At 38.0% G+C, this 19,117-nt stretch overlaps 1 non-coding gene across 1 annotated transcript; it reads left to right on the top strand.

Annotated features, from left to right (window-relative positions):
* Nucleotides 1-6,348: 6,348 nt before the first annotated feature.
* LOC137594622 (small nucleolar RNA U3) lies at nt 6,349-6,582 on the top strand. The gene has a single exon (XR_011035281.1). It is a non-coding gene; the product is annotated as a small nucleolar RNA U3 (small nucleolar RNA).
* Nucleotides 6,583-19,117: the final 12,535 nt, after the last annotated feature.

Genomic DNA, 19,117 nt, shown 5'->3' with positions numbered 1-19,117 from the left:
AGTATGAGGAAAAAGATGAGATGCAAAACAGGCTTGGTAAATTGAGCATCAAAAGCAGTAATGATCATTTCTTCAACCCTTTTCCTTTTCTTCTGGCAAGTTTTTTTTTTTTTTTGCTTCAACCTATCATTGTGAAGTAAAAGCACAGCCATGCTCTTTGGTTCCCTATAATCCTCACTCTCCCTTTGCAAAGATTGTCTGCCACACGGTCGCCTACAAAAATTAGGGCTTGCTGGCCATCCATACACAAACTGCTGCAAGACAAGAGAGATGTTGGAGATATGCAGACACGTTGGCCAATATGAATAAAGATAGAGATAAGGAAGGAATGTCGGAGCAGCGTAATTATAGAGGTTGGACTTTCTGCCTAATATTAGTAGGAAAAGTGTAACTGAAAATCTGGATTTTCAGACTGTGATCATTGGTAGAGATCTAATGTCTTGTTGAGGCATTTAGATGTCATTTTCTCAGCAGACAATCAAGATTGTACTTGTTTCCTTAGCAAGTACCTTCTAATTTCAGAAAAAAAATCTGTGTTGGTGTGTAGTTGTGTGTGTGTGTGTGTGTGTGTGTGTGTGTGTGTGTGTGTGTGTGTGTGTGTGTGTGTGTGTGTGTGTGTGTGTGTGTGTGTGTGTGTGTGTGTGTGTGTGTGTGTGTTTACTGAGTCCATATTAAGCCGCCCTTCAATCAGCACAATGCTAGTTGGAGGTTCACTTGGCCTATTCATTTCACACCCTGAAAGAACACTTTTGTGATTTGGCTCTTTCTGCATCTGATTACCCACTGGCTTAATTGATCTAATTATTGAACCCTGCTTGTGGGCTCTTTGTGTTTATCCAGTCAAACAGAGTCTTTAAGATAAGGATAGGCATCTTTTGCACAGGCTGTTTGGTTCAGAACTATCAGGCGCAGCATGCCATTAAAAAGTTAATTGTGCAATTGTGGGAGGTTGCAGCGGTGAATGTACAGTGTTGTCAGTTTTATTTAAGTTAATTGCAAATTTACAACAGCTAAATGTACAGAAACTACAATGATCCCAATCTAAATTTTAGAGTTAATGACTAGAGATCCAACAGTATAACTGGAAAACACAGCAAAATAGGAAGTAGGATATACTGGAAGACAGTTCTGTAATGCAACAACGTAAATTCCTTGTGGATTTGATTCTCTGCACAACACAGTATCCATCCTGTCACATGGATACTACAAATGGCAGACTCCTTGCTGATATGCATACGTTTATCTTTTTGATTGACCAATATGACTCCGATGGGATTTACTGTGTGTAATGCAGCGTATGCCATCATAATCATCTCCCTGCTCTGCATTGTGTTTTCACCCACACCATGCTGTTAGAGATCTGAGGAACACAGCGAGGATCTGAGACTCAACAGGAAGTGTGCTATGCTGCTAATCAGACTAATATCCTGAACCCAGAACAAAGACTGAATAATCAAAGAACAAATAAATAAGAGCTCATTTCAATTAAAAAAAAAGTTAATGTCTACATTTATCCACATTATGTGTGTAAACAAGATGATAATCCTGCTTATCCCAAAAATTAACATCTATCATCCATCCGACACTCATTATCACTGTTGATGACACTAGTGCCTGTACTCACAGTCGATGACTGAGTGCATTCACAACCAACATGTCCCCTTTTACCTTTTGACTTCTTCTTACATAGTAATGAACCACGTGTTGAGATTCATAACCCCATTTGTAATGTCCAAATATGGCATTAACGCACTCTTTCTGATAATCTTCCTTTGCTTTTTTTCTCCTGCACACAGACTGCCTCTGTTGCTGAACTCTGTCTCTATAAAATCAATCAATATCTGATGATTGTCCCAGCTTTTATTTCTCACTGTCAATCATTTCTATATTCCTCAGAGAAGTTCTTTCTATTACTGCAGCCACCCATTCATCATAATTTCTGTCATTTTATGTATAACTTCATAGCATTGCAATTACTTCAAGGACTTGGAGTATGGCACTACGCTGGTTTCAGGGTTGTGCACAAGAAGAGACAGACTGACCCACTTCAAGGCTTTACTGTTCAACCGTCCTTTGTTTGCAGATGCAAACACAGTTTTGAATAATACCTAAATTGACAGCAATTAGTTCAAGGAGAGCTATACACATTAGGTGACTGATTAAAAGTATGAATCATTACTTTCATTTGCTGCTGTGACAACTGGTTTATATCATTTCCTTCTCACTGGCCTCCGTTTACATGAGTAACATATTAAGTGTGTAATTCTCTGGTGCCATTCTGTAGAGTTGTCATATCACTGCACATAAAAAGGTTTATATCTCACAGCACAAAAACTAATGTTTTATCAATTTGGTCTTTATATAGTTATTAATGGCATGTAATGCCATCAAATCCTAAGATCCTAAAAAACTGGCTTTAAGACAAGACATCTTGGCTGATACTGCTACTAAACTAAATGCAAATGGAGACCTGAATAGGCCATTATATTACACTGAGAATACTTTGTTAATTGATGGACCTACTTCCACTACCTTTCTTCCAGAAAAAATGAAAGAGGTTGGTATCCACCACAGAGCTGAAGAATCAGGCAGTATCACCTATAGAGGACGGATGAATAATAACAAAAGCATAATTTGTTTTCCTCAAAGCTATTACTTCACAATTGTATGTCTCTGGTACAACAGGCTATGGCATATTTTGATATATTGTTATCTAATATATCCTTTCCCTGTCTTACCAATGGTTCCATGTTGCTCTTTTTTGCTCTATCATGGTCATCTCTCAGTATTGCCTTGTTGTAATTGACTTTACAGAAATGGAAGAGTCAAGTATTTACACACATAAATGGTGCAGTAAGGGAAATATGGACAGAAAAAGCTGAGATGACAAAGTAAAGAAAGGGTGATTGTTATTTTTACTCATTAATGGGGTCTTTTGGTGCTCTGTTCCGTTTTGTTTTTTTAAATCTATTAGCATAATCACAATAGTTGAAGTACAGTGACAGACGAACTTGGCGTTTTCCCACCAGTGCTATATTTATCTGTATCTCCATGTCTAATCATCAGGTTAAACTTATGCAGCTCTATTGGAAATGTCATAACAAAGTGTATCAGACACCATGACAGCACACAATTTGTATGTAAAAAATAATGTACACACACTCACACATCAGTAATACAGTTGCAGCAAAAACTGAAACATGGGAATGTTCACTTGCACATATAAACAAACACAGTTTTCCTTCAGGTAACCTATTATGCAAAATTGGTAAAACAACTGTGAATTCCCATAAAATCCCAATTGCAAGAGCAGTCATGCACCTGTAAAAAATACTCTTCAACCAGTTAAGAAGGATCTTTCAATCTTTCAGATTGTTTTTTTCATCTCCTAAATTTAGCAAATAAAAATAAACCTAATTCCAAAAAACTGGGACACAGGTATAAACATAAATAAAACAGAAATGTGATGACTTGCTTGTGCTTTTGACATACTTCCAAATGAGAATAACAGAAAGACATTTTCAATCAAAAAAGCTGGTGAACCTACAAAGACTGGGCAGTGTTTGGGGAGGTGGTGAGGTGTGAAGAACAGTGTGAGGAATGAACCAAAAAGAGAATCATATTACAGTGTATATTCAGCAGCAGCGAGAAGATGCTGTGCTACTGTACAGGTGTGAACAGTTGATGAAATAGAGAACATCTCATCCCACAGCTGCAGACAATGACTTCAGGACTTTAAGAGTGAGCATGTGAGAGGTGTGAATGATGGGATGGTATGAGAAACAAACTGCATAACTGAGCCAAGATAGTCGTCTTGAATTAGTCTTCTCTTGAGCTTCATATAATTATTATTTCTTCAACTTCATTGCCATCCTGACACAAAAATAACAGGAAGGATAGAGCAGTCAGCTTGTACAACTGTCTCTTTTTTTGTCAGACTCACATCTTGCAAACTATTCAAGCTACCTTCACCAAAATTCATAAGCAGACTGACCCTGATAAGTAATTGTGTCTTTTGATACTTTCAGTTTTCTACATATAAAAGCTTTTGAAGTTTCCACGGAATTGTTTTTAAGGTTGCTTTCAAAAATCTTGTGCAAGCATGTCTGTCAGACTATATCTACTAGCATCACCAGAGTTTACACATACAGGATACAAAGGATTATGTGGAGCTGCATCTTCAGTAGAACCTCCCTCCCTGATTAACACACCCACTTCAACAGGGACAACCAACCCCTGATGTACTTCATCATGTCGGTGTCAAAACATTCCTCTACACCACATGTGTCAAATGCAAGGCCCGGTGGCCAAATGTGGCCAGCCACATCAATTTTTGTGGCCCGTTATGTTAATGTGGTCCTTGGTGGAAATGAGCTTGACACCCCTGCTCTACACCACACTTCAATGACTACGACCCTGTTACATTCATCTCTACCAATACGCAGTCTTTTGCATTAACCTGGCCTTCAATACCAAATAAACCAATGGGGTTCATTATGGACTTCAGGAACTCCAGAGCTGGCACACATGCTACCATTTAGACAAACAGGCCAGAGGTTTTAATGTGTCTTCAACTTCAAATCCACATATTTCTCATGCAGCATTCATAATTCATTACATTGCTAACATTACATGAGTTTGTGATATGTTAAAAATGTTAAAAAATAACAAAGGCTAAATTTTGTAAGACACAGAACCTTCCCTGGGTACGCGCTGTGTTTGTTGAGTTATGCAGGGTGGATGGATGGGTCAAATATTTTTATTGATCTTTGTACTACTAGGCTAGGTTAGTGTTCCTAGAAATTTCTCTAGTGGTAAGTATAGCATTACGCTCATAGGTTCACTGACCAGGCTGCCATATTTGATGTACTGGGAGTGAGAATAGGCGGTTGTTACATACCTATTTAAATCAACTCCTTTGTTCTTTCTCACAACAAAAAAAGACCAGGACAGTTGAAGGCGCATGCAGTTAGAAACTCAGATTGCAAAAGGTTAGCATGTTTGATCAAAACTCAATCCATTCTTCTGATTGTTGCTCTTTCTCATTAAATAAGAACTGGAAATACTTTAATATTTCCTATTTATTGTGTGTGTGATGCAAAGAGGTAGCAGAGACGTGTGTGGCAACATTGCATCACAATGTTGCCACACACCTTTGCTGTTAGGCAGACTGTGACAATCATATTAATTCCCTGATTAGAACAATTGATCTTCATACATTGCAGCTCTGAATGAGAATCCACTCAGTAAATCAGTAGCCTTATCTCTAGAGACTTCAAGATTTATGAAGGTGAGTTTATGTGTTGTAAGCATGTGATCCCAGCGTGTTTAGACTGCATTCTCAATAACAGCTAAGGTCACTGTTTGCATCCCAAAAGAATGATGAATGGTGAGGGTAGAGTGCCAAATCTATTTTTAAAGCCAGGATATTTAAGAAATAAATGAAAGCTTGAATTAATTTATTTACAACTGAACAGTATCAGACCAATATTATCAGCAAAATATATCTGCCTTTCTTCAATATGTAGGTCTAATAACACTGAGAGCTTGCTCCCACACAGCACAATTGCTTCCGTCTAGCCCACTATCACTATGAGCTGTAAAGACATTTAAAGCTTCAAGAAGGGAAGTGCAGAGACACAAACTCAACACTATCGCCACAATATTATGATGAATGTCATTCTATATGTGATGTTTATCTTCTCCAATATGATCCTATGACTTCACTCTGGGAGGCAATGCATGTCAATCTTTATTTTAATATTTCACCTGATTTCGTGATGGAGATTTCACTGGGTTCTTCACAATCCATGGCAAAGCAGAGACTGTAAAAGTTATACTTTTATATATTTATGCTTATATATATTTAAAGTCTGTTGTTCTGAACTCTGAGAACACATATAGTCAGCAAACAATAAAAACAATTTAGAAGCATACACTTATGTTGTATCTATAGTTTCCACAACCAATGTCCAATTGACCAAATATTTTCACACTGTCTTGGCATATATTCTGAAAATGAAAAAGGCAATTCAAACACACCAAAAGAATAAACCATAGTTAAAATGGTCAAATAAGTAAATATACACTGAATGTTTTCACCAGAGTACTCTGTAATATAAATAAAAAGACAATCCAAACAAATCAACAGTGACAAATTAAGAGAACCTAATCTCTAAATAAAGAGAGGAAATCATATTAGTAGCATTGCGGATTCTCAGTCATCACCCCTTTGGGTCGTTGTTGGTGACAGCATCATGATGAAGATTGGTGGCAGTCTTTATTTTATCGTATCGTCAACGTAAGCCAGCTACAAAGCTTTGGAGCTGCTGCTGCAGCTCTCCAGTAAGAAACTCTCTTTTTCAAGGATCATTTCTATAGTTTCTTACTGGGGAGGCACTTTCTAAAGTGATTGATCTCGCTAACCACGATCATGAGGTATTGATACTTCTCTCTGAGCGCGAAACTGACTTTGAGTAATGAAGTCAGTCATACGCTCACTGCTCGTGATGACTGTTCAGGACTTACTCCCTCTCTCTCTCTTTTTTTCAATGTAAGAACTTTTGCAGGAACATCAGTGGAGTCGAAATTCATCGCAGCTAAAATGTCCATGTTTGGACGTGTGGTGGAGATTTGTGGTCCCATCCTGGATCGCGCTGCTGCTCTATCCTCTAATGTGGGTGTGACCTCAGTGAGACTCATCGGAAGACTGAGGAGCTGGAAGAGCCAACTCAACCCACAGCAAATGACTTTGATAAATTCATATTGTAGAGGCCTATCAAACTCAATTCATACTGACCCTTTCCCTGTAGAGAGTTTGTCTCTTTGCTCTAATGACTCTGTGTCAGAACCAATCAGCCCCAGTGACAGTAATGGAAAAAAACATGTATAAATTGATGGTATCCCTTCTTAACAATGATAACCTTAAACATAGGGTTGACACACCATGAAGGGTTTACCTTGGTCTGGCGGTGAATGTGAACCCTTCATGGGAGTCTTTCTACAAGAAATCATTAGCAAAGAGGATTTTACATGGCACTGTAGCCGTCAACAGTTTTTTCTGTGTTAAATGAGGAACTCATGTTCAGTCACTGTTTGGTTTAATTCAAATACCGGTATACAGTATTTTGCCCACATTTCAAATGACAGTCTTTTTTGAAGTGTGTGTTCATGTTTGAGTGAATCTCTCTTTGATGTTGTTAAAGGTTAGATGTTTGTTAACGTAACTATGTTGTAATACTGACTTCATGAATGAATGTGATTTTAAAGATCAAATCTCTCTCTCGCTCTCTCTATCATATATATATATATATATATATATATATATATATATATATATATATATATATATATATATATATATATATATATATATATATATATCGCCTTGGAATACCAGGTGGTCTCCCATCCAAGTACTAACCAGGCCCTTGGTTAGTACTTGGATGGGGGTACTAACCAATATCGCCTGTATTCCCAGGCGATATATATATATATATATGTGTGTGTGTGAAAAGCACTCTTGAGCTTAAAGTCAAACATGGCTTGTCATGTCTCGTAATGTCCTCCACATCTCCAATCTAAGAGACTGACAGACAGACCTAGCTTGGTGCCATCCCCTACAATATGGAGAGCAAGAAAGAGAGCAAAATAGAGGAAGCAATCAGTTCATCACAAAATATCTGCAATAATTGGCTCTCTCCCTGACCCCATTTCTCTCTCTCTCTCTCTCTCTCTCTCTCTCTCTGTCTCTCTCTCTCTCTCTCCCTCTCTCTCCTGAGCTAATCAAAACCCTGCTGCCACAGCATTATTAACCACTTTTTTTAAAATAAGGAGTGGAGAGGAGGTATACTTCAAATCTACCAATCCTGCTAGTTAGCATATGGTCCAAAACAGCTGGTACAGTCTGGATATAAAATGCTTAGAGGACAAGAAATCTGAGTTGAACTTTAAAACTGCTGGAAAGAGTTTCAAGATGAGGACTAACTGTCAAAGTCCATTCATGACTTCGGATATTATAGCTTTACAAAACTGCCTGGTATGAAGATCCACCGGCTGCTTTCTCCTAGAGTTACATTGATCCTTTAAGAGTTGTGCATTGGAACTTTCATTTCTTTGTTGAACCCTCTGTTGTTTGTCAGTCAGTATGGACTTTTGGATATTTTTTTTTTAATGTGACACATGTCTTTTTTTGGAATTATTTGGTTGGAAAGCTTTTCCAACATTAACGATAGTACTTATTTGCTGTATGTTCTAATTAGGACACAATAGGCCTTTTTAAAGGCAACATGCAGTCCTCAACAAATTGAGCTGCCCTTATCAAGTGAATCCAGGGGCTCATTACAGAAAAAGAAGCGTGTGTTTCTCAAACAGGAAAAAAGCTGTCTTCCAATCACAGAGGAATGTTCTAAACTCAGGGCTGTGTCCAAATTATACCAGAACTTGTAACTAAAAGTTTTTAGACAAAAAACACAAAAAGGGAAAGAAATTTGTCTTTCCCTTTGGCAAACAGGTTGTGTAAACAGGGCCTAAAGTATTTGACCTAAAGGACATCTCAGACACAAAATGAAAATTTTAAGAGGTAAGAGATCATGACAGTTATTGTCTTCATTAGCAAATAACAACCACTGCTGATTAAAATGCATCTGATGCAGAAATGTTCATTGACAATGATGTCTTTTAAAGTTCACCTCATGACATGTTTAGCCTAGCTCTGGGCTAAACATGTCATGGGGTAGGACAGATGGGTAGGACAGATGTTTGTGCATGCAGAGTCTGTTAAACTGCATGTCTGTTAAACTCATGAGTTTAACAGGCAAAAATAAATACATTTACATTGAACAAATCAGTCCATTTCTTAACTTTGCCCTGGGTAAATGAGTTTCACTCCATGTTGCAGGCAGATTGAAAGGGATTTTTAGTCCTACTGAAATCCAAGTGCTTGAATGAAATGTGTTTCATTCAAGCACTTGGATTTCAGTAGTGATTTCAGGAGTGTTCTTTTCCAAATCTTAACACTAACATTCAGAAATGTCTTCTCTATGAGATTCTGAATCTAACATTCTAGAACCATTTTGGTTAGAAGGCTCTTATTTAAAACCCAATCTAATCTTTAAGATACCAAGTAATGCTTGAACTGGTTCACACTCAAAAAAGACTATATGTCTTCAATTTGCTGGGCTTCTCCCCAGGCTCGTTACTTGTACTCACATGTGTGAATGCTTGCTCTGATTGTTCCATCTGTGTTCCAGCTTCTGAAGTTCTCCTGAAACTCTGAATATTTCTGTGTGCTTCGGAAACATCTGCTCAAGTGGCAGATTATGCTTGTTTGAAGGTTGGGGCGAAAGAAATAAAGAAATAAAAAGGCCACCAGCTGTCTGCATTTGGGCATTAGCGGATAGAACGTCCTGATGAATTTATGGTGAAACCTTCATACATTATATGCCTGGGACCTCATAACTGTACCTCAGTAACAAATACACACAGTATACTTTGGGCTGTTTTACTATTTTTGAGTCCAAATAATTATGCCGCTTGCCAGGCAGCCAATTTGTTACTGAATCACATTTTGCACAAGGACATCTTGACACCAGAAATCTTTCCATTGTCCTATTTTTACATTCTTGACATGTTATCGGTGTAGTTCCTCATCACAGAACCTGAAATCATACTAATGTAAACTGAAATTTGACTTTCAAGGAGATCCAATTACAAAACTAGCTGAACTGCTGATACAATGCATTGTCCAAATATGTAAACATCTCAACAAGGTAACACATTCTCTTTAGTCTTCTAAGTGTATATATACTGTACATATCTGTGTATACGGTCCCTAGAACCCCCCCCCACACACACACACACACACACACACACACACACACACACACACACACACACGCACACACAAACACACACACACACACACCAGGGGCCTATACATATGCAATTTAAATACAGAGGGAAGGCAGCAACGGGGAGCTTTGACGAGGTGCGCCTAATGAGCAGCTTGTAGTTGGGAGGGCTGGGGTGGGGGTGGGGGGTGAACTGACAACTCCCACTGCCAGCTTACACTCCAGATGTTTTGGCCAACTCTGGTCTCGAACTGCAAACTTCCGTTCCCAGCCCAAGACTTAGTGGGCTGAGCTACTAGTGGACTCAGCTGTGTAGGTTTCTTTTTACTTCATCCTCATTCCATTACCTGTGGTCAAATCCTCCACACTTTAAATGACCCCAGAAAAGAATGTTTCAAAGGAGGCGTCTTACTGAGTTTTATTCCACCCTGCCGATTGATGATGATATAACTGAAACCTTTGTTCATGGATACAATATAATAAAAATAAAAGTTGAAATTGGGACAAAATTCAAACAAAAATCCAATAAATTACGATTTGTTTTCTGAGTAATTAACAATTCAACAGTAGATTTCTTGGAGTCACAAACATTATCAGACATAATGGATGTCCACCATAATGGCTGGCTGGTTCTCTCTCAGTCAGCATTATGAAACACTTGTCGACTTTCATCACCTCCATCAAATCATGGCTTGTGTCTGGATGGCATAAACAGAAAGGAGGAAATAATTGGTCAAATATCCGCTGGCATCATGAGCAGTGTCACATCATCTTATGCAGGTTGCACAAGTCACTCTGTACTTTTTTAACTTTAGGGTACACACAAAAGACAGATATAGTGTGTCTGTGTAGGATATTAATTGATCTAAAAGCAAATGGCCAGGCTGTCTGACTTCCACTAAGTCCTGACCTAAATGACAAAATGTTCAATTCAGGGTATGGCCACACTGTGCCTAAAGAATGAAGCTGCTATTTTCACTCCCAAAACTTCATAAACCTTTTGAAGTCATAATCACTCTGGAGTAATGAGCCATGTTTTGAGCCATGTACTTGCTCCAGACGCTGTGTGAAATATGCAGGAGGTGGAATTATGTTATGGGAGGGAGGGAGTATTTTCTGCATCTGGTGTCGGTGATCTGCCGTGATGCGAAAAGTCCATTAATGCAAAGGAGCACCAAAAGTTATTACAATAACGGTTTGACTCCAAGCCTGACTGAGTTGACTAATGTAAGTAAAAGATGAGATAATGAGGCGGCACACAACAGAAACAACAAAGTCATTGATTGAGAAAGATTCTCTGTCAGTGATGTTTTCGGGGAGAGAATATATTTGTGTATATTGAGGACAACCGGGATACTGGAGAAGTTCGGGCCAATGAGCAGTTATGGGACGTAGTTAAATGGACAAGACTCTCAGACAGTCAAAAGCCTGGACACAAAGAATGCATACAATATGTATTTGTTGAAATACAGTAAGAGTGTTTAGTGAGGTACTTAAGCTTGTGGTTGCAGAGCCGAAATTCTCTATTGCATGTGTGGCTTTCAGAGAAGGGACTATGTACTTGTCTCATGATACCATGACTCAAGTACCCTTAAGGCTTAAGGCTTGAGCAATGTAAGCAGCCCCCCAGCAGCACCAAAGGAGTTGTTCACTGACCTGCAGTATGATAACCCTGTGATGTGTGACTGACTGTGACAGGATGAATTAAAGTTTAAGACCAGACGTGCATGTAGAGAGTGCACACCAGTCGACAGTCCAGTCATAAAATGCAATACTGACAGCACACCCACATGTATATATTCCCATTAATACAATTATGTCAAAACGCGAAAGTGTTGCTGAAATGTCAGCACCACCTCTCAATCACATGACCCACCAGAAGTAGGTAGTGGTGTCTGCAGATATTCTCTGTTCGCTTATATTTTCATCTTCTTATTTTATAGTTTGGGACATTTCTGTGCTTCTTTTAGGTAGTGGGCATGTTACCTCCAGCTTATAACGATACACAGGGCATAAGGTTGAACTGAAACATAAAAGTGACCAGGTTATATTGTGTTGGTTGCCCCTGATACTGCTCACCATCGCATTAGTCTACAGCAACTCTCTCGATCCAGAGAGGAGAGGAGAGCCCACCACTAAATCTTCGTTCTTGAAGTGAAAAATAATATGTGTATCAACCCATTCCAAAGTTTCAAGTTTCAGGGCAGTAGTTTCTGTACTCCTGCGAGCAGACAAACAGACTAACCAACAAAAGCAGCTGAAAACATAACCTTCTCAGCAGTGGCAATAAAGACGACAACATGCAGAAATAAGTTAGAAGCGCATGCATTGATTCATTATATCTCTACTCATTTCTTCTTTTCAGCATGGAGTAAAGTCAATAAAAGCATTAGATGACTGGAAAACTGGAATGCACTGAGTCTGGAGACCATGGTGTTTATGACCTTGAGAAATGTGAAAGTAGAAAACAAGGATCGTCATGAGTACACAACTTCACGATAATGAGACTTAACAAACTAATCAGCCCAAGATGCTTGGTTTCTTTCCCTGCATTCATAACTCTTTTATGTTTCTGAACCTAATTTGTTCAAAACAAGGCCATGCTCGGTGACTGGTTAGTTACTCATCCACTCCAGTTCCTCCACTGGAAAGTGCTTGGAGTTTATTATGGGATCATCACCAGAAACAATAAAAGCGTCTTTCTTATGTCAAAACATTCCAGCTAAATTTATATGAGTGAATGCCATGTGCTTCCTGAAAGGATAGCAGTTCAGAAGCAATGGAAGGTTGGACCTTAAGACTGTGAGATGTACTAAAAACACTAGTCTGTCTCTACTCTTTGATCATAGCTTCACAAGAGTGGGTTATGCCAATGATGTTAATGATGAGCCAGAGTGTACCCCCGAGTTAATTTTTTTTTTACATATATAAGTATCAGATGTAGTTGATGCTATAGGTTTCTGTCCGAATCGAGCCAGCCTGTCTCCCAGAACTGAATGTGATTGCTGCCTGCAAATATTCTCACTGGCAATGAATTCCTTTTATTGGTTGAGAAGCTGCTTCTTAATCTGCATAGAAATCTTGAGGAGAAGTGGAGAACTTTACATGACAGTATATCATGGTAATATTGAATGTATGAATTCCCACTTAACCATTTCTTAAAAGTGATCTCATTTCATCTTTGCCAGAGATAAGCGGGTGCACAGTTTCCTTTCTTATATCCTCTTCGGCAAATTATCCTGCTATTTCTTAATTTGAGCTTGAAAGGTCATTCCGATGTTACATTTATTATTCATTAGAAATCTATGGTTTGTTTTGATTACTATAGTTCAAAGCTTGCAGTTTCTTATCTTGTTTTCCACAGGCTAAAGTATTGTTTTTATCACATCGGGATGTCAGGTTCAGTGATTTACTTGACTTTCTCTTAGCACAACATGGCAGTCTACCTCACGTCTCACTATCAGTCGCATCTGTTGCATGAGAACAGAGATGGAGTAGCAATAAAGGAGACCAGACTTGTAAAGGGAGTTACGCAAGGTGTATCCTTCCATCCACAGTATGATCTACAGGGGTGACAGTGGGTTCCCAGAGCAGACCTCTTGAGACAGACAGAGCCGGGGGCTCTTTACTGTGACTTCTACATGAAGAGGCTATTTCATAATGAAGAGGGCACACTGTGAAGAGAAGAGATTAAAGAGGAGAGCACTGGTTGTTTTTTCTTTCCACCCTTTCTGCTTCTTTTGTTCTTAAGTTAAAGTCTGTTTTTATGATGAAAGTTGAGTCATTCTGGTATGAATGCTTTTAACCCATCTAGTGACCGTATTTGTCATGCAGGGTACGACGATTTAAGAAATGTCAAGTCACCTGCACATATGGGAGATATATGGTTAGGACATGACACTTTGACTTTAAACAGAATTCTTACTGTGAGTAATAGCATATTGTCACTGTAAAAAAGAAAAGAAAAGAAGAAGACCTTTCTTTAATTTTGAGTCATTAAGAAAGAGAGAAATGGAGAGACAGGGAAAGAGACAGGGACAGAGAGAGTGCATGTTTTGTGGCTTAAATCAGATTAATGTTGCTAATTGCTCCCAGTGTCCCCTGTGTGTTCATGTTGTTGTTACGGAAGATTACACTAATGAATTGCAATAATTTGAAACATGTATACATGGTTATTTTGTGATACAGTTCAAGGTTTCAGTAACACAGAGAATTTCTATTGTTTAGAGGTTTTAGAAGGAAAGATCGGAACAGAAATATGTGTTATTAAGTTCTCGCCCTTGAAGCTGGTTTTCGTAAAGACTTTTTCACTTTCTCCAGACAAGCTATCTTAGATGTAAAAGTGCATTAAATCCAAAGTAAAAACCATCCGTTTTTAACTCGCAGCTAATTTAAATGAGTAAGACTCATTCCACAGCAGCAAATGAAGGACATGACAACAAGGTGATAACCTTGTTTGAACACTCAGTTCCCGTCATCCATGTTAAACCTGTCCAATGATTCCCTGTCCATTTGCTTTACTACCTTTTTGATGATTCGTGACCAGCACTAAAAAAAAGAGGGAAAAAAAAAGGTAGGTAGCAGCTGACAAACTTTACAATTTCCCTGGGTGTCTTTTGGGTTGTTAAACGATAAAGAGCTTAACTGCCGCTGAACATTTAAAGCATATGGTTTTTTAAAAGTTATTTAAAAATGTAGGACATGTGGGAGAGAGTGAAGATGAAAAGATGTTGCAAATGCCATGGGAAGAACTGAACTCACAGCTGGCCTCAGTGGGCCTGCATGCTACACCAACTGAACTAAATGCACCTATGAAAACATTTCATTACAAGCATTAAAATGTAAATTTTTATTGCAATTAATGGGCTGTTCATGTTTCCTTCACCTTGATGTAATTTCTAAAAATGGTCAAGCCATTTCTCAGAATGCATGGAGAGAAGAAAAACTGTACAAACCTCAAAGCTCTGTATCAAAATGACACACAAATCATACTTTACGCATAATTATAAAATTCCATGAAGTGGACTTAAGAGTTGTATAATTAGTTAATATCCAGAAAGAACAAGTATTGCTACTAAGAGTCCCACTGGCTTAGTCACAAAGTAGTCATGAGCATTATAGACTAATGAAATTTTGCCTTAAAGCTGCCAAACTGAGGCCAGACATCCCTTTTATTCCTTTGCTTCTGAATAGACATCTCTGTCCTGATTTGTTGAGCCCATTCAGCGCTGGCTGACAAACTGAATGACTCTTTTCATGATTTGAGGAATCCAATGTTTATGATTTAGAAACATATGACAGGAAATGTTTGACATTTTATTCATCATTCACCATTAATAGATTATTTCTGGCATTTATCCTCTCCAAAGCATTGGTCACAGCTGAACTTCTGTGATTTGAAGGCAGTCACTAGTGATACATTTCCAAGGCTTTTGCTTTACTCCTAAATAAATATGGTCGAAAAAATTGTCAAGGAAAAGCAATTCCTCAAGTGTCACAACAATCCCTGTCCTCATTTCTCACAACCATTAAAAAAGGGAAGGTGAGAGCTTGACTTTCCCATTTGTATGAAGCTAACCTTTCTCCATTCCTTTGCTCAAGACAGCCATATGTAAAGGTTTGTCCCTGCATTCTATACACTCTAATGGATGTCTTTGTACATTTAAGAAACTGACAGAAATATAGAATAGGAAAGGACAGAGGTTCTGACTGTTTCCATTAACTCAGATTTTCCTTTCCCTTTTTTTCCCATAGCAGACTCATTTGTCTATTTCACTGTATGATTTGTAGGTGAGTAGGAGGTTAAGGGTACTCTGCATGAAGATGAAGTGTCCTCTTTGACAGCTCTGTCCCCTAAGAAAGACTGATGGGCTGTTTCAATGGAGATCGGACCTTTGGGTCCAGAATGAAAAAAAAAAAGTTTGTGTGCTCAGTGAATAATACTACAGTGCCTAAACCTTGACCATCATTCACAATGGATGTTATCTTATCCATATTAAAGATCGATAGCATAACTGAATTAAATCCTAATGTATAATTATTAATTAATTCCCAATCTCAACAATCCTGTGATAACTTCTTCAACCTGCATGAGCAAATGAGTTTTCTCTCCATGTCAGCCTTTTAATTTTGGTCTTAGGATCTAACAATTAAATAGGATGACAACTCAGAAGCCAGTGAAGCATATATACTAAATTGTGAAAAAAGAATTCTGCTGTATGCATGCAATGATATGTTATATACTGTATGACTAATTGATTATTTCCATTTTAAAATACAGAGACTACAGACTTCCGCGATGGTATAAAATGTTTTTCTGAGGGCCACCTGAACAAGGCCATTTTCTAAGTAAGTATAAAAGGCTGGCAGCATTTCATAGTTTTCACATTGTCAATAAATGCTACTAAAAGGACAACATCAACAACATTTTAGTCTGTCTCCCTACTTCCCAGCTTCTCAGCAATGTCCGTTTCATCTCACATTGAAAATGCCATGCATGCTCTTTGCTTTTGTTTTTTTATTTTTAATGAAATTAATAAATAACATTCAAATAAATATAAAAGACTGTAATATTTTTTTTTGCCTTTGGAAATTGAATGATAACATTCCATATATTGTGGATCAACCACAGCAGCCTGTTATGCTTTGCCTCACTGTCGTATGGAAGTTTGTCAGCAAGCAGGAGGTAGAGTTGAAAATCCTTGTCCCACTTTTTCATACTGCCTTGAAATAATTTGTTTTGTTAAGACAAGCTGATGCACAGAGCAGTATAACTGCTATCTCTCTTATTAAAAGTAAATGTAGCTCAACCAGCAGTCACTAGCCCCATTTACACAACCTCTTCAAGGTGGCAATTGTGTGCCTTTATTCTGCAACACTGCTCTGTGTAAATGGAATGAAGACATGTTGGGGGTCTGTTATTCCACCTCTCAGCAGTCACTGGTGAATTGGAGATCTGTATAAATACAAGGGGGTAGGACATTTTACGTGACATTTTGAAGATGTGTTATGTCTCTGACTCAATCCTGAAGACTTATCAGCCAACTCAATGAAGAAAGGGTTTTCACATTGGGGAAATGGGTGAAATCCTGGAACTTCTTATCCCCCAAGTAGAGTCTGGCAACAACCGATATATGACAGGAAAATTAATGGTTTTTTTTTCCAGAGAACCTGGAGGGAACCCACACAGACACGGGGAGAACATACAAATTCCTCACAGAATGGACTCAAACTTACCAGTGAACTTACGAACAATTCAACTAGTGAACAGCTTCTCATAACCAATTGTGATGAGGACTACCTGTATTTTCTTGTTCTAAACTGTGTTAATGTTTAGGTCTAAACAGTCAGTAAGAAAAGTTAATATGTTCAGTACACTTATTTCAAATGATTTGAGCAGTTTGCTTGTATAGGACATGTAATAATAATAATAATAATAATAATAATAATAATAATAATAATAATAATAATAATAATAATAATAATAATAATAATAATACACACCACACTTGCTCCGGGTTGTTTAAAGTTTCAGATATCATCTGTACCTCTTCTCGGGCGCAGCTTCAATGAGCCCCTTAAAGAAATACTCTATTAGCAGCCAGCACAATTACATATTGGGGTGGAAGTATAATTTTCATCAATCTCCACTTTCTGGACATGGTTTCCATCCATCCAACTATCCATTCATTTTCCTTCACCACTTTGTCCACCGTTACATCAAGTGATAACAGACACCTCAGAGTGAGACTTGAACAATATAGTAAAAAAGGTTAACAATAATTTTCCATGATAAATTTCACATAAAATGAATTTTGGAAAACCTTTACCTAAACTATTTCATTTTTACATTTAGGCTTGCCACATTAACCAAGTTTGTTCTCCTGGTTTTGGCAAAAATAAAACAGATAAATCAGCAAGAAGAGTGATTTGCAAAATAAAATCCAATTTGGTCCACCCCTAGAGAACTTTTTCTTAACACACTGTAGTTTCATTAATACATTTTCTCACCGTTTTAAAACTGCCAAGCAGTATCGCAAATTGGGAGCCACCAAACTGACTGAGAGCCAAAGTCTTGTTTTCCAATACTGCTGTGTTTTTTTCATGTCTTCTAAATCATCACTAAACTTGATTCCATGCTTCATCTACTGAAAGTCATAATCTAGACTCATTTCATTTTCATTTATCAAAGACCAAAAATAAAACAAAATCAAAGTTATACTCCCACTTTACTTCTGAAGGCAGTAAGACATCACTAAGATCAGTAATTGTGACAACACCAGCCTGCGTGCCTTAAAGATGGAAGTGTCCATCCATCCATTGTGCACAACTACTTTTCCCTAGGTTTGCAACGGGATTGAAGTCTTTCCCAGCTGACCATGAGTGAGAGGTGGAGTAAATACCTGTTCATCACAGGGCTTAGATAGAGTTTTCAGTTTTACTCTTTTTACTCTTATTTGATCTTATTACACAAGGTCAGTGGCTTGGATAACAGAGAGAAGAACAGCCTTCACATCACATAAACTCATGAATTCCAAATTATATATACCATTGGATATACTAATGGATATACCGTTCCTTACTTTCATGCAAATGAAACACAATGGCTGATCAATAGCTGTAACCGGCTCCATCACTTTTATTAACTAACCCTGGTACTTTTTAGATGGTTTTGCAATCAGCACACAACAGTGTCACTGCTCTCCAGGCCTGGATTTCACAGAAGTCTCCCCTTTGAGGTAGAAGAATGAATGTACCTCTAGCCTACCTCCAAACTAAATGCAATCTCAGACTTCCAGTAAATTCTCCCCTTCAAAAAAAAGGCTTTTAAAAGTCCACAGGGAGCTCATCTACTCCTGAAGCTTCGATAGAGTCACTTCTCAGTAGTGCCACCCGTGAGTGTTGATGATCTCCTGTGGATTCACTCGGTTTCTGGAGTTCAGTCATTACTAATCTCTAGATATTTGATTGAGTGCTCACTCTTGTGACTTCAAAACTTGATCATTACAAAGTGCTTGAGTTTGTGTTCATCATCATTATACGTTTATTAAACAGAAGCAACAACTTTGCACTGTGGTTCACAGTGTATTTCCACTACAAAGGTTGTAGAAGATCATTGACATTATAAGTGTCCTCATGCACAAATTCTCTTACTTCATCCAAATTTGAAGGTGAATCTATGAAACTACTAATTGTTAAAACTCAAGGTAATCAGGACAGATAAATATGTAGACTTATAACTTATTTTCAGTGGCTCTTCACATATT

The sequence above is a fragment of the Antennarius striatus genome, chromosome 4 (genome assembly GCF_040054535.1).
Source record: "Antennarius striatus isolate MH-2024 chromosome 4, ASM4005453v1, whole genome shotgun sequence".
Taxonomy (NCBI): Eukaryota; Metazoa; Chordata; class Actinopteri; order Lophiiformes; family Antennariidae; genus Antennarius; species Antennarius striatus.
The sequence above is the reverse complement of the archived record's forward strand: the minus strand, read 5'-3'. Positions and strand labels throughout refer to the sequence as shown.